At 39.7% G+C, this 14996-nt stretch overlaps 1 protein-coding gene across 1 annotated transcript in view; it reads left to right on the top strand.

Annotated features, from left to right (window-relative positions):
• Window positions 1-2619: 2619 nt before the first annotated feature.
• Window positions 2620-14996, top strand: part of LOC139709390 (sodium-dependent glucose transporter 1A-like) — a 30819-nt gene continuing 18442 nt past the window's right edge. Inside the window, exon 1 of the mRNA XM_071621358.1 lies at window positions 2620-2734. The gene's annotated coding sequence lies outside the window, so the exon portion shown is untranslated. The remainder of the gene's footprint in view (window positions 2735-14996) is intronic.

Raw genomic sequence — 14996 nt, 5'->3', positions numbered from 1 at the left:
GGTCCATGCGAAGCACATTCTGTGTGGGGAAAGGGGGCAAACACCTATAGAAGAAGCTGTACGTTCAATAGAGCCTATAATACCCCTATATTTTTTTTTTCCTCGGGGGATTGCTAACCCTGTTTAGGACTCATATTGCATGCAAGGTTGTTTGCATGGGAAAGATTTGAAAGTCACCCCTATAATTAAAGATATTACGGGAAAATCATTAAAGACCTCCTATTTCAACGATTTTTTTTCCCCGGAATAGATGAATAGAAATGAAATGATAATGGTTGTAAAAGATTGAAGTGATAAAATTCGGGGGTTGTCGATGTTGTCGCCATTCGTTCTTTCCAAGAACTGTAAGGAATTTGAATTCCTTGTCGTCAGAAATTGTTTCAGCGCCATCTGTGGGATCATTCCGAAACCGACTAACGGTTGATCATATATGCAGTGGCTAGTTATTTTCTTCAAATTTTCTGTGTGCTTGTAAATATCTGTAAATAAACTGTATAATGTAAACAGTACAGCAGTCTGCAAGAATCTTCAGCCTATTGAAGGAGGCAGACTAAATCAGAGGAAGAAGAAGAAGAAGTGTTTACAAGCAGCCGTCCTATCATCAGCTAAAATAATACGACCCCCATTGCATTTTATTATTGTGCACAATGAATCAGTGAGGGTCCGTCATATAGTATCTAGGCCTAAATAGAAGCGGGGTAGTAAATAAGCGAATATTGTAATTTGTGTAGGCGTTATACATATAATAACCGACATATGGTTATGAGGTATTATAAGGCAAAAACATCAACACCTTGCATGTATGCAGCGAAAACCCCTGTTATGAAAAGCCCCCACTTTATTAATAATGAAAAGCTGAACCCCCTTATACAATTTAATTTGTGTGTGTGTGTGTGTGCGTGAGTGTGTGTTTGTGTGTGCAAGAAACTTCTCCGGATATTTCATATTCGATTTGGATTGATACGATGAAGTTTGTTATTGGATCTAAGTTACAGGCATAGGCCTAAGTACTTCCATCCATATCCTAGAGCATTACGCCGTAATTATGAAAAACAAACAATCAGACAAACCAACTTAGAGTATACAGAAGCGCACGCAGTGAGACGAACAACAAGAGCAGTGGCGGATCCAGAGGGGGCGCAACCGGTGCACACCCCCCTTTGATTTTTCCGTTAAAGAAATAAAAAGAAAAAATGGAATGAAACCCGGAAGTGGCAGCGGAAATACTAGTTGCCCCCCCCCCCCCCCCCCCCCCTTAGATCCAGAGGCGGGCACACCGGGCGCCCCCTTATTTTTTTTTTTAATAAAAGAAATAAAACGAAAAAAAGGAGGGGTGCGTGCGTCCTACTTGATTTTGCAAAGCCCCTCCCCCCCCCCTTTATAGAATTCCTATATGTATAGTAGCGCTTGGACACATTAGTCATGTGAAATTGGCGCATACACCAGGTATTATTATTACTATCAGTATTATTATTATTATTATTATTATTATTATTATTATTATTATTATTATTATTATCATTATTATTATTATTATTATCATTATTATCAGTATTATTATCATTATAATCATTATCATCATCATCATCATCATCACCATCATTATCATCATCATCACCATAATAATCATCATCATCATTATCCCCCCCCCTCCCGTCTTGCCTCGAACTTCCTAGAATCCGAAAAACAAAAAGGCAAGATCTTTTTTGTTGCCTTTTGGGTCCTTAGAAAGCTAGTCGAGATGATAATGACGATGAAATTGTGTCCTTTTCATTGCCTTCTAATCTACTCTAACCCGAGAAGTCGATGAGACGAAATCTCGCAACTCGTTTTCTCACCTTCTTGGACCCGAAATGTGGAGAAGACAATATCTCACGACTGGACTTACAAAAACATCATCGTCCATACCTCGAGCTCGCCTTTTCGGACTGAATAACCGCCTGGAAGTAAAGATAAAGACGAGATTTCAGTCACAGCCTCCGCGTATAATATATTTCTCGAGTGTCCCCCTTCTACGAGATGTAAGGAGCTTTGTAAATCGTGCTAGATTGGTATTTTGATTAAGAAACAAACAAAAAAGCAAAAATAATGTCCCAAAATGTGACCTTTCAGGGTCAGATCTCTCATGTGTTTTGTTTTATTTTGCGAAGCGTGAGTAATAGCTTGACAGTAAAAATTATGTGAGCGTGTTTGGAAAGACCACTGAGGTGTGAAACTCAATCTTGAGTGATACACGCTAGTAAAACCAAAACAACAACAACAACATCATGGCTAATTTGACAGATTCGTAGGCATGCAAAGTAGAAATATATTGTGGCATGTAATTCACTGAGACATATTAAATAATGATATGAGGTAGAATTTTTAGGCCCATCGTACTAGTAGTATCCTCACAAATCACGCTGTCATTGACGTTGCCTCCCATACGATTCCGGGGTAATTCCCTTTTCACATTTCGCTCAAGCACTTCAAACGTTGAGGGCAGCGTATATGAGATCAGTGGTCGCCATATGCATGCACGTATGGTAACCACAGAACTCTACTACAGTACGTGTTCTGTGATGGTAAACACACGACATATCTAGATCGATCTAGATGCACAACGTGTACGTACGTACAACGTGCGTGCGCTTTACCTAGGTCCTCTCCGCTGATGACTGATCTCGAACAGCTGGGCTGCTTCATTGAGAAACTTTTATCTCCTTCGTCTGCACTCTATCAACTTAAAAAGAAGGTGAATTTATTTTGTAAAAACTTGCTTTCTTTCTTTTTAACTTAAGTCGAGCATGTGGAAGAATTATAGGCCTAGAACACTGACTGAATTACACGCGGACATGCGCCATCCGGCCAGGGGGCGGGCTGGCTGGGCGACAGCGCGCGGTTGATACCGCAATACCAGTATTGAGTGATGAGCTAACCGTTTTAAATAGTGTAGTACTAGTGCGTAGTGGTGTGACGTGTATTCTGTTCCATGCGTCTGAAGTCCAATTTTTCATTAGCATGGATGCCGATGTAGGCCCCTACTTGTAACGCTAGAACTTGCTAGTACTAGAGCTCTAGACTACCATTAGCTGATGTATGTCAGTTGAGTTGTGCTTGTAGTACTTACGTATACAAATCGCAAGGTTTAGATTTAGTCATTTCAAGGAAGTACGAGGTACCATGGTATGACTTTTAATCTTAAAAAATATTCATCAGTTTTAGTTTACCTTAAATGGCAGAAAATACCACATAGATTTTATTCATATCCCAGGCTCAGATTGTTGACTCATTCCTGTTCATAGTTTATGTGCAGAATTCTTGGCGGCAAACGTTTGTGCGCTGGTGCAAGCTGGTCTAAGAAGCAAAAAACTGACCCAGCAAATGTCATTACTATAAATGAGAAGTTTTTCGCGGAATTAGACATACTTGTCGGTCAAGCTGTTAATTAGCTTGGATGAGCGCATGAGACAGACACCATTGATACATATGCCATTGCGACGGTTTCCACCGTTCTGGCGGAAACGCAACTTCGACCCAGTTCCCCCTGCATAAAAATGGTTATTATTATTTTTTCCAGCTTGTTTTCAAACCAATCTGGAAAAAATATAGAGTAAAATATCCCGTTTGCGGCAGTTTAAGCATTGTTAAGAGTTTTTCCAACTTGTAAACAAATCAGGCAAATTATTTTCAACCATTTCACAGGGATGCCAAGTTCAAAAAAATTTTATGAGTGAGATTTTCATGACTCGGCATCTCGGCATGCGAATGTGCGCGCGAGCGAGGGTGTGGGAGGGGTTTTCCCCCTGTGGCCTCCCACGGTAGGGAGCTTTTTCAATTTTTAGCTCTTAATGGTGCAATCAGGTGCATACTTAAGTGACTATTTTTTACTTATTTTGAAAGACAAAAAGGGAAATATACCTTCATTTGCAACTATCACTTTAATCTTTTGAGCTATACTCATTATTATAGCCCCAAGTTGCAGACTTGGCCCGATGCGTGAGAAAAATGGGTAATCATGTAGAAATGCACACCTACTGGTTTCTTCGCCATATGTCGATTAAATGTTGTGCACCTGTTGGAGGTGCTCAAATGAACCATGTGAGAGTATTTTCGTGGAATTTGAAAAGTTGAAAAGGCAAAATAAAGAGAGATATCGGAGTTCGGAATTATGTCGCTCGTGAACTGGGCAAAATCGTGAAATCAGCCCCACTGCAGTGCGCGTGCACCCGTGCGTTAGCAAGCAAGGTTAGGTTAGGGTTTAGGTTTAAGGTTGAAATTGGCTGTTAAATTAGTCAAGGGACATTAGGGAGTCCCTCCGAGACTAAAAAGTTGAAGACCAAAGATAAAAACGGGAGGACGAAAGATGCTATGCTGTGGAAATCAGCCCCGCCGCTGTATCAATTTTGCGAAAACGCCGTTTGGTGGGGCCGCATTCAGGAGTATCAGTATTATGCACTTGTCAATGTAATGACGCACCCCACTACCCCCGGACATGGGTGCGTCATGGTCATTTTTTGACTGACCACACTGGGTTTTTGACGGACACCACAGTCACTTTTTTGACGGACAAAACGCTGCAAGTGACGAACACCACAGTCACTTTTTTGACGGACAACACGTTGAAAGTGACGCACACCTCGGTCACTTTTTTGACGGACATCCCCGGTACATTTTAACGCACCCCCGTAAATACTGACACAATTTTTGCATACGTTTTATTCAAGCAAGTGCGGTGGATGCATACTGCTGCAGCGCAAGTACACACCACACCACGGCATTCCCGCGAGTAACTACATACAGCCTAGTCGCTGTACGTAGAGATTCGCTCAGCTAACAGCGTCACGCGTGCAGAGCAGAAAATGGCATGCTGCAGGCAGTTTCTTCTGCTGCCGCTTCTTTTACTGTCAAGAATTCGCCTTTGTCACCACAGATTTCATGGGTTTGTTGGAGGGAAAATGTAAGGAGAAAGGGTGGCTTTTAAATTATGTGCTTGCCAGATTCTGGCAAGCATTTTTCCCACTTATTCCAAAACACTTCCCGAATTTGATTTTCACTTGCCGCGGGACACCGCTCACTGTAATTTCACTTGCGGTACGTGTATCCGGTACTGGTAGCGTGCAAAAATGCGTGCAGTTTTCCATAGCCAAGTGACGTACCAGGACGCACCCCTCGGTTTAAAATAATGCGTGTTATTTTCCATAGCCAAGTGACGTACCATGACGCACCCCTCGGTCAAAAATTTGACCGACAATGATGGGATTTTGACGCACCCCTCGGTCAAAAATTTGACGGACAAAGCTGGTAAAATGATGAACACCTGGGTCACAAATTTGACGGACCAAACGAGGAAATGACGCACCCATGTCCAGGGGTAGTGGGGTGAGTCATTACATTGACAAGTGCATTATACCGTGGAAGAAAGCCCCTCCACCGTGCTAAGGCTGCGTTCACATAGAAGTATTCGGTACTTGGTATTCGCTATTCAAGCACCGAATACACCATCACCTGCACCGTCAACTCACCATCCCATGCAGTGAGGATTTCTTCCTCCTACATGTACATCCCAGCAAATCTTATTAACAATTTCTAAACTGCATCAGAATGTCAGTCTACATGCTTATTTTTGCTAAAGGGCAAATCCAGACCAAAAGTGTCATTATTTCATAAACGAGAGATGGTATACGCTGCAAGAAAATCGAACAAGTTCGATTCCCACTTTGCTATACTTTTCGCAGCTATTCGGTACTTTCGAATAGTGCCCTCCTATGTGAACCGGTGTGAGGAAATCCTATCGTTCGATTCAAGCTATTCGCGTGCCCTCGAAAAACGAGCCCGAATACCCGAATAGTATACTTCTATGTGAACGCAGCCTAATGTACCAATTTCACGAGACTATGCCCTGAACTGTGCATAGGGCCTGGACACGATCGTTGCACTTTTCAGTTGGAATCTGGAATTTTGTACAGCGTTACATGTAACTTTCCTTCCTTAATTGGCTTTCAAAGTCCATGAAATCGTGGTACCGAAACCGTCTGATAAAGTCCATCTTAGCATGTCTGATAGCCATAAGAAATTTCATTGACAAATCATTTCAGGGAAAGGTATACGGTAGGTATGCATGGTGTGCATTTCTACATGATACCGAAAAATGGGTGTCATGCGTGAGATCGTGAGATTGCCCCTAAATGCTTGAGTCTCGCGCAGAATGCGTGAGACTTGGTAGCTCTGATTTCATATATCATAGACAAGATTATTCATTAACGCAATTGTTTTCATGAAAGAAATTTACCATTGACCAACGCAGTTTTCATGATTTACCGGGGCAAAACCCGGCACAATTTTCGCCGATAAGGGCGATATGCGACATAGTATTTCTGCTTTCGGCACGATGTACAATACCTATGCAATACGCGTGTGCTCCGCGATCTTTAGCTGAACGCCTTCACATGTCTCGCGAACATTGCGTAAGCGCCAATTCCCATTGCGAAAGCATGTGAAAATAGCGTGCGCACATGCATTGGCCGCAAACAAGATCGCAATTCTGGTGGTGTTGTTGATGTCTTTCTCGTGTTTTTCTCATTTTTTTCGATGGTAACATCCACTTTCTGAAAAAAATGGCGGCCCACATCGGCTCGCGAAAATTCTATTTTACGTGAGGATATGTTTTCAAAATCCATGAACATCGAGAAAACAACAAAAAATCCAGTTTCTTGGACCATTGTTTCTTAACTGTTATGTTAAGAAGTACCAAAAATTTCATTTTGGATGCGATATGTTGTCATTTAGGTGAGAAAATTTCACTTTCGTCAGAGATCGTGCCCATTTTATCGGTTGGTTTTTGTTGATTGCTAGTGTGTTAGTATATGTGTAGTGTGCATGTAACAGTGCAATGCTGTGTTTAGCTGTACTAGTATATTACCGTGTATGTTGTAGGGCAAGTCCAAGATAACGCGCACGTTACGTATGGGACATTCAGAGACTTTTATGACCTGAAAAATAGTGTTAATGGCCTTTGATCATATTGAACTTCATCATGGTGATTGATATCTAGGAGAAGTATAATCATGTAAAAAATTGAGAAAAATGACCTTGACAATTATATTCTAGAAGAGAAAATATGTGCCGTTACGTATGGGACCAGAAAAATTTTGTTTTTTTGAACATTTTTTTCAACCTCAAAACTCTCTGAAAGTATATCATTCTACAACTTGTAACTCACTGTGATGAAAGTCACAACACTCAAGATTATCACAGGTAAGTTTCATGTCATTAGGCAAAAAGCTCTAATTACAGGCTCTAATTAAAGACAGACATGACGTGTTACGTATGGGACAGTTACGTATGGGACAGTTTGTCCCCCATTCATTTAGTGTGTGAAGAACCATGTTTATGGGTATTTTGCATAATTATTGAAGTAGAATCAGTTGAAACTACTCAAATACTGATCCAGATTGTCAAGGAAATAATATTCCCCAAATATTTACCATCATAATCATATTCAATCATATTTTTATATTTTTATGACCAACCTGGGGATGCATGCCCTTTGTTCCCCATTCGTTTAGTGTGTGGAGAAGCATGTTTATGGGTATTTTGCAAAATAATTTTGCAACATACCCATAAACAAATTTTTGCATAATTATTGAAGTGGAATCAGTTGAAATTACTCAAATACTGATCCAGATTGACAAGGGAACAATATTCCCCAGATATTTACCATCATAATCACATTCAATCATATTCTATGTTTTTTATGACCAACCTGAGTATGTATGCCCTATTTTTATCAGGATACATTTGTAGTTACTACTGAAAAATTGAATACCTGGTAGTTTAAAGTGTTTACTTCCATTGATGAAGGGCAGTTTGCCATTTAGTTTCAATAAAAAACAACTTGACACAAGAAATATTAAGTAGCAATGTACCTGCTGCGTGAAACCCCAGTGATCGAGTAGATATATGATGTCTGTCTAGCAGTCAGGTCATTGATTCGAGTCACACCTCAGTATGTATACCCATGAATTTTGTTGTGGCTACTACTGAAAACTGAATAAGGACAATTTGTGTATCACTTGCAATAAAAAAATATATATATTTTACTTTTTTTTTCTCTATATCACAACCATTTCAAATTGGATCTCCATCACATAAACTTTGAATTCCTCTAGTCTTAGGATTTTATGCTCTTAAGTAATTCATATAATTGGTTTCCAATCATCTCTATAAATGTTGAAAACTGAATCCCCATTTCTACAAAAACTATACCATCCCTTTAATGCTGATTTTTCATTGTGTATTTTGCCATTTTTCCCTCCTCCTTTCTGAAAATTGTTCAGTCAAGTTCATGTATTGTTTCAAGTGTCTATAACTCAAAAAGTAGCTACAATGTTGGGATACTTTCTTCAGGATGATTGACCATTTGTGTACTGAGAGACCTTCCCAGCTAGCTACATGCATTCACATGTAATATGTATGAGGATGTCCCATACGTAACGCATTTGTCCCATACATAACATTATTTCAATGCCTAATAAAAAATATTTCTTTTACTTTTTTTTCTTTTTTCTCTGGTATTTAATTTCTCTAAACAATAAATTAGAACTTTCCAAAAGGGCATTAAAATAATCTTAGCAATTTCAGAGAAAACCTAAAAAAATGACCTCATTTTGTTACGTATGGGACATCTCATGATAGGACACGAGCTAATTTGCATAATCATTTGCATAATCCCTAAATTTTCATACCAAGTTAAACTATGTGATGAAGTTCTTATGTCCACATATTAATCAAATATTATTTGCTTTCCTTTGAATTAATATGAATTTTTATAAATGTCCCATACGTAACGCTGTGTTTCACATATATGCAAATTAAGCCCTTGAAATTTGCATAAATTTACATAATATCATTTTTTCCTCCACGGAAATCAAAACTTCAACTCATAAGCTTCAAAATGATGCCAAACATGTCAATATTGAGCAAAGATGAAATTTTGCCTTCTGAGGGGACCTTATCTTGGACTTGCCCTGTACCTGCCGCGAACGGCTGCACGGCCGCTTACTGACGCAGTTACTCTATACAGGATTAATCAGTAAACATTTTGACTCACCTCTTCCACTGTTTCCTCCTGTTTTCTGGTTGTTTCCTCCACTTCTTTGCAGCGATCCCCAATTCATCGCCGCCTTCGTTTGAAAAATGACCACACGAACGTCTATGGCAAGCCAAATGCATGCTCCATACAATCACTATATCGGTACACTTACGTTTATTGACTAAAGTATGGTTGGGTGTTCATAATACCTGGCACCTAACGTTTTTCTATCAATAGAAACGTGAAAAATCTCCCAATTTGCCTGAAATTTTACTCACGTGTGGAGAAAATACTCCGGATTCACAAGCGCGCACTGAAAATGCGATGTGAGGTATGCGCTCTTAGATGGCGGCTTCGAACGTGTGGGGTGTCATTTTTTCCACACTCAGTTGCCCTGCTCATTTCAACCGACCACCCTGACAATACGTATAAAGGGCACTTTCAATGCGTTTTTTCGACAGGCCGCTGTTTTTTTCTAGCCGTCATTTTTTCCCCAATAATATTTGAATATATTTTGAATCCTTCGATATTACTTTTGAAGGACTGTTTGATGAATTTGACTTGATTTTCATTAGGAAACTTTTCATCGTAATTGAAATAAATTAGATGAGTCGGTTTGTTTTTCACATTCATTTCTCGTTTCTGCATCAACTCTTACGGTCGTAGCGGGCGACAAAATGTTTATGTCATGTGTATGTGTAACGTGTGTGCATGATCGTACAAGCGGCGGTGACAATTTTGCGGTCAAAATCGTCAAATTTATTGCGGAAGGATACTCTACATCTAACAACGAGTCAGCAAAGGTAGGCCTAGTTACATGTAGTTACACGATAAACCTTATTCGATTTTGCTAAATTTCGGTAATTTAGAGGGAATACTTAGTTGTTTTCGCCACATTTTACTCGGTAGCGTAGCCCAGTGAAGAATCGAACACCGTTGCGCGTAGTCCCATGCGTACATTTTCTTTCTGTACGCGCAATGCCATTATAATGCGCGATCGGTCGTTATAGACCCGGTCGGTGGGTTGAACACCTACCATACTAGTAAGTTGTTCCTCTGCTCCTCAGCTCTGTAGACTAGAGGAAACACTAGACAGAAAGATCCGTCTGTCCGGAGGACTCTTATATTTTGCCATTAACGCTGTCCTCCGTAGACATTCGGAGGGGATCCGTGAAGCCAGACGTAGTCTCCGCGGAACATTCCCCGACGGACAGATACAGACCGATCTTTCGGTCAAAGGAAACACATACAGTACCGGTACTTTCAAAATATTACATCATATAGTGCAAGGTCTTGTTGTACACGTTTGGGAGCTACACATTGTAAGTTATTGTTATAAATTGTGCATTGTACCCTGCTCACCTTGTACAGACAGTGTTTGCTTACAGAATATACCTGGTAATGTAAACTACTTGTACAATGTGTATGGTTGTGGCGGAAGGCTGCATGTACAAGGGTTAAAGATGGCATGTTACAGTTACAATTTACCAAATATTTAAAAAAAAACAGAAAAAAATGTGCACCAAATCATTTAATTTTGATTTCATCATTACTAAAACTTCTTCCCCCCCCACCCCCATCCCATCCCTAGCTCCATTCATCTTCAAAGACTTTCTTCACAGTGAAGTTTGTTTGTTGTTTGTTTGTTTGGTTTATTTCTGCATTTTCTTTCTCCGAATACAATTGCAAATGAAAACAAAATGATACAGATACATACAAATCAATACAAAAAAAAAAATCATTTGCGTAACAACATTCAGTCTGAAGTGGCATAATTATGAATCAAAATAACATATTAAGGCTTACTGTATCTAATAACAAAGGAGAAATCAATACAGGGGACCGTCATCATAAGCAGAGCTTGACGTGGATGAGGCCCTATCTGAATATGTGATACCAATGTAATACAACACCAATTATATATGTACTCATAAAACTCTTAATCTTAATACACAAAACACATTTTGCTACAGAAAAAAAAAACAGAAAAGAAAAATAGTGACTTGGCGCTTTAGAACAAGAAAAAAAAAACAGCACGCAGCACCATTGACTGCTGCATGGTATAGTAGACAATAAAAGTGTAGGTGTGTGCGAGTGACAGTGCGTCCCGTGTGTGCAGGTGACAGTGCAAGAGAGAATAAAGGCTGTAGCATGCCTATTTTGGGGGGTAAGGTATACGCTTTTAATAATGAATGTATGCAATATCATTATCAAAGAAAGGAAAGGAACGGGAGGGAATGAAAAAAAAGTTGCACAATAGCAAAAATGACAGATACCACTAGAGCTGTAGAGCTGTTCAAAATTTCCTTGAATGTACCTATTTATTGTTATGTCTTTGATGTACAATTTCCCAAATACTTCAACAAAGCCAAGTTGTCCACCAGGTTATTGAATTTCAATTGTGGGGGTGCTGTAGCATAGTGGATATGACTCCTACTCCCAGTCGGAGGACCCAAGTTCAATTCCCGCTCAGTGCTTACCTCCTTGAACGAGATGTTTTAACTGACATTTTTTACCCACAATGTTCCTCTTGACCCAGGCGTATAAATGGATACCTTGCTAGGGTAGTAATAATGGCAGGGCCCCTCTGGTAGATCAGGCTCAACACTGAAAAGTCTACCTGGATGAATAAGACCTTAATTCTAATGTGTGCAGGAGGAGGGGGGTGGGAGGTGATACCCCGGGGTATGATTGAAAGGTCAAGATAGGCTCTACATAGCATCAATATCATAATTCATTGCGCAATAAAAATGGACCTCTTGTTGCTGTGACCTGCTTACGGACCATTACATGATTATAGTGAAGATGGGCCAGGGCCGCTGTTGAAGGGCTGTAACATTGGCGGCTGAAAATTCTGGAGGTAAATAGTGTGTATTGAGATCAAAAGTTTTAACGCGATTTCAGCTCTGCCACCCTGTTAGATTAATTTCGTTCTCATCTATTACATTCATGGTGAACATGTTTGCCTACAGAGAGAACTAGACAAAACTTGGTAATTGATACATGTGCCATGTTTTTCTGTTGTTTCTCTTCAATAGCCTTAAAATAATCATAATTTCTTCTCAAAGAAGCTGATAGGTACCAAGGAGGTACTCGTCTAGTACAGTGTGTACCTCCTTGATACGTGTAGTACGAGCTTGTGCCCTTTGTCACACTCTGTGATATGTTGTATATATTGATTGCATACACTGTTATCACTTACGTGTGTATTGAATCTGCAGCATTGAAGTGTCTTAAAATATCACACACATGACCATATTGATTTACTGCTGTTATCGAGCCCTGTAAATATTCCTGATCATGGAGAAAACCTAAAAAAATGACCTCATTTTGTTACGTATGGGACATCTCATGATAGGACACGAGCTAATTTGCATAATCATTTGCATAATCCCTAAATTTTCATACCAAGTTAAACTATGTGATGAAGTTCTTATGTCCACATATTAATCAAATATTATTTGCTTTCCTTTGAATTAATATGAATTTTTATAAATGTCCCATACGTAACGCTGTGTTTCACATATATGCAAATTAAGCCCTTGAAATTTGCATAAATTTACATAATATCATTTTTTCCTCCACGGAAATCAAAACTTCAACTCATAAGCTTCAAAATGATGCCAAACATGTCAATATTGAGCAAAGATGAAATTTTGCCTTCTGAGGGGACCTTATCTTGGACTTGCCCTGTACCTGCCGCGAACGGCTGCACGGCCGCTTACTGACGCAGTTACTCTATACAGGATTAATCAGTAAACATTTTGACTCACCTCTTCCACTGTTTCCTCCTGTTTTCTGGTTGTTTCCTCCACTTCTTTGCAGCGATCCCCAATTCATCGCCGCCTTCGTTTGAAAAATGACCACACGAACGTCTATGGCAAGCCAAATGCATGCTCCATACAATCACTATATCGGTACACTTACGTTTATTGACTAAAGTATGGTTGGGTGTTCATAATACCTGGCACCTAACGTTTTTCTATCAATAGAAACGTGAAAAATCTCCCAATTTGCCTGAAATTTTACTCACGTGTGGAGAAAATACTCCGGATTCACAAGCGCGCACTGAAAATGCGATGTGAGGTATGCGCTCTTAGATGGCGGCTTCGAACGTGTGGGGTGTCATTTTTTCCACACTCAGTTGCCCTGCTCATTTCAACCGACCACCCTGACAATACGTATAAAGGGCACTTTCAATGCGTTTTTTCGACAGGCCGCTGTTTTTTTCTAGCCGTCATTTTTTCCCCAATAATATTTGAATATATTTTGAATCCTTCGATATTACTTTTGAAGGACTGTTTGATGAATTTGACTTGATTTTCATTAGGAAACTTTTCATCGTAATTGAAATAAATTAGATGAGTCGGTTTGTTTTTCACATTCATTTCTCGTTTCTGCATCAACTCTTACGGTCGTAGCGGGCGACAAAATGTTTATGTCATGTGTATGTGTAACGTGTGTGCATGATCGTACAAGCGGCGGTGACAATTTTGCGGTCAAAATCGTCAAATTTATTGCGGAAGGATACTCTACATCTAACAACGAGTCAGCAAAGGTAGGCCTAGTTACATGTAGTTACACGATAAACCTTATTCGATTTTGCTAAATTTCGGTAATTTAGAGGGAATACTTAGTTGTTTTCGCCACATTTTACTCGGTAGCGTAGCCCAGTGAAGAATCGAACACCGTTGCGCGTAGTCCCATGCGTACATTTTCTTTCTGTACGCGCAATGCCATTATAATGCGCGATCGGTCGTTATAGACCCGGTCGGTGGGTTGAACACCTACCATACTAGTAAGTTGTTCCTCTGCTCCTCAGCTCTGTAGACTAGAGGAAACACTAGACAGAAAGATCCGTCTGTCCGGAGGACTCTTATATTTTGCCATTAACGCTGTCCTCCGTAGACATTCGGAGGGGATCCGTGAAGCCAGACGTAGTCTCCGCGGAACATTCCCCGACGGACAGATACAGACCGATCTTTCGGTCAAAGGAAACACATACAGTACCGGTACTTTCAAAATATTACATCATATAGTGCAAGGTCTTGTTGTACACGTTTGGGAGCTACACATTGTAAGTTATTGTTATAAATTGTGCATTGTACCCTGCTCACCTTGTACAGACAGTGTTTGCTTACAGAATATACCTGGTAATGTAAACTACTTGTACAATGTGTATGGTTGTGGCGGAAGGCTGCATGTACAAGGGTTAAAGATGGCATGTTACAGTTACAATTTACCAAATATTTAAAAAAAAACAGAAAAAATGTGCACCAAATCATTTAATTTTGATTTCATCATTACTAAAACTTCTTCCCCCCCCACCCCCATCCCATCCCTAGCTCCATTCATCTTCAAAGACTTTCTTCACAGTGAAGTTTGTTTGTTGTTTGTTTGTTTGGTTTATTTCTGCATTTTCTTTCTCCGAATACAATTGCAAATGAAAACAAAATGATACAGATACATACAAATCAATACAAAAAAAAAAAATCATTTGCGTAACAACATTCAGTCTGAAGTGGCATAATTATGAATCAAAATAACATATTAAGGCTTACTGTATCTAATAACAAAGGAGAAATCAATACAGGGGACCGTCATCATAAGCAGAGCTTGACGTGGATGAGGCCCTATCTGAATATGTGATACCAATGTAATACAACACCAATTATATATGTACTCATAAAACTCTTAATCTTAATACACAAAACACATTTTGCTACAGAAAAAAAAAACAGAAAAGAAAAATAGTGACTTGGCGCTTTAGAACAAGAAAAAAAAAACAGCACGCAGCACCATTGACTGCTGCATGGTATAGTAGACAATAAAAGTGTAGGTGTGTGCGAGTGACAGTGCGTCGTGTGTGCAGGTGACAGTGCAAGAGAGAATAAAGGCTGTAGCATGCCTATTTTGGGGGTAA

Source organism: Diadema antillarum, unplaced genomic scaffold (assembly GCF_040938485.1).
Source record: "Diadema antillarum isolate AM-2024a unplaced genomic scaffold, OU_Dant_1.0 scf00000037, whole genome shotgun sequence".
NCBI lineage: Eukaryota > Metazoa > Echinodermata > Echinoidea > Diadematoida > Diadematidae > Diadema > Diadema antillarum.
This window is presented reverse-complemented; position numbering and strand designations above follow the sequence as displayed.